The sequence below is a fragment of the Palaemon carinicauda genome, chromosome 19, assembly GCF_036898095.1.
Source record: "Palaemon carinicauda isolate YSFRI2023 chromosome 19, ASM3689809v2, whole genome shotgun sequence".
NCBI lineage: Eukaryota > Metazoa > Arthropoda > Malacostraca > Decapoda > Palaemonidae > Palaemon > Palaemon carinicauda.
This window is the reverse complement of record NC_090743.1, coordinates 44,402,647-44,405,146: the sequence shown is the minus strand read 5'-3', so window position 1 is coordinate 44,405,146 and position 2,500 is coordinate 44,402,647.

Below are 2,500 nucleotides of genomic sequence, written 5' to 3'. Positions count from 1 at the left end.
TGCCCACTCCTGAATCCGTGTGTCGATGTATTTTGGAAGTTTGGCAAGAAGTACAGGCGCGGACCCAATCCTTAGCATCCTTAGAAATGCCGTGCCAAAGGAACTTCGTCTTCAGCAGCTGTGCAGTAGAACGGCACGAAGAATGTGAAAGGCCGTGAATGAAATCAAACACCTGCCGGCGTATGGGAGCAGGGATCCAAGGTCGCGGTCTACCAGTACTGACGTCACAGAGGAGGGTGGGGTTGGAGTCTTCGAGGGGGAAGTCTTCCCAACGGGGGGACGTGCAGGATATCCTACATGCTTGATACTCGGGATCCTGTCGTTGGGCTTCAGCCAGGGCGTTGTAATCCAATCCCAGTCGAACGGCAGCCAACGTATTTCTTGACAGGGCACCGGCAACGGGATTCATTTTCCCAGGGACGTATTGAAGGGTGCAATTGTATTCAGCCACGGCGGAGAGATGTCGGCGTTGACGGGCGGACCAGGCGTCAGACTGTCGAGTGAAGGCATGCACCAGAGGCATGTGGTCTGTGCGAATGACAAAGGGCGTACATTGTAAGAAATGGTGAAAGTGACGGACAGCCAAGTGCACCGCCAGCAATTCGCGATCGAAGGTAGAATAACACGGATCTTCCCTTGACAGTTTTCTGCTGAAGAAGGCCAATGGGCGGGGCGAGCCGTTGACCACCTGCTCGAGTACTGCACCAATAGCGACGTCGCTGGCATCGGTGGAGAGAAGGAGAGGGGCATGTGGGATAGGAAAAGTGAGAGCTGCAGCAGTTGATAGGGCCTTCTTTGCATTGATGAAGGCTGCTTCTTGAAGGGGACCCCACTTCAGGTCCTTTGGCTTGCCCTTGAGGGAGGCGTAGAGGGGACCAAGAGTGGCGGCAATGGCTGACAAAAAACGGTGATAATAGTTGATCATACCCAAAAATTCCTGCAGAGCTTTGACAGTCGAGGGCACGGGGAAGTCCTGAACGACTACTACCTTCTCAAGGAGGGGATGGACTCCTTCGGGAGTGATGCGGTGCCCTAAGAACGACACTTTGTTGGCGCCAAAGGTACACTTGTCGTACCGGACTACAAGGCCGTTTTGTTGCAGGCGGTCGAGCACGATGCGCAGGTGACGGAGGTGTTCCTCTTTTGAGAAGGAGAACACAAGTATGTCGTCCACATAACATACACAGAAAGGGGAGGTCCCCTAAGATGCCATCCATAAGACGTTGAAATGTGGCCCTAGCATTACGAAGGCCAAAACAGGAGTAATTGAAGGTGTATGTACCAAACGGAGTGGTGATGGCAGTCTTGGGGATGTCTTCTGGGTTCATAGGCACCTAATAATACCCCTTCAGGAGGTCGAGCGTAGAGAAAACCTTCGCTTTGTGCAGGTAGGAGGTCACTTCGGCAATGTTTGGGAGGGGGTATTGATCTGGTTCTGTTTGCATGTTCAGGTGCCTGTAATCCCCGCACGGACGGAGGGAGCCGTCTTTCTTCAGAACGATGTATAAGGGTGACGACCATGGGCTGGCGGCCTTTTGGCAAAGGCCCATTTCCTCCATTTCAGCGAACGTCTGTTTGGCGGCAGCCAATCGTTCCGGTGCCTGACGTCTGAATTTTGCGAAGACTGGGGGTCCCGTCGTCTTGATATGGTGATAAATACCATGCTTGGCAGGAGCCGTGGGCGTTTGGCGAAGTTCTGGACGGAAAAAATCCGGGTATGACGTGAGGAGGTGGGCGTAGGCATCTGAGGGTGCGCTGATGTGGAGAGCGAGGTTGGAGGGGGCTGGTTGAAGAGGTGTCGACAAGTACGAGTCTGCGTTGACCAATCGTTGGTGGGCGACATCGACCAGAAGAGGGAAATGAGAGAGGAAATCCGCACCGAGGATGGGCAATGGGACGTCAGCAACGAAAAACTTCCAATTAAATTTACCGTTTCCGAACGATAATGTGAGGTTCTCGTAACCATAGGTGGGTATGGCAGATCTGTTGGCAGCTACCAAGCAGACGTCGGAAGACGTAGACAGACTACGTCGTGTCCTGAAGAGTTCCCTTGGCAAAAGAGAATCACAAGCACCTGTGTCTACCAAAAATCACACGCCCGTTCCTGCATCCTGTAAAAAGAAAAGATTAGAAACACAGGAGGCCACCGCCACGAGCAATGGCCTACTTACATAGTTTTTGGCCACTGACAATCCTTGGCACATTTCTTCGCGGTTGCCCCGAATCTGAAGTGATAGTAGCAAAATTGCGGCGAATGGGAGATAGTAAGTGGCTGTAGAAGTCGTTGGTTGGGGCGCGAGCGAGTGAAGGGTGGTGGGTGGCTTTGTCGCCGCTTCGGCACGTCACGTGGTAGGCGTGTATGTCCTACGGCCTTCCTGTCAGCTTCGGGTGACGTTGAATAGGCGTCCTCTTCATCAGGGGTGGAGGTGTTGATGGAAGTCTTGAAGTGGGTGTCCATAAGGGCGTCGGCTTTGGTCATCAAGTCCTTTATGGGTAAACT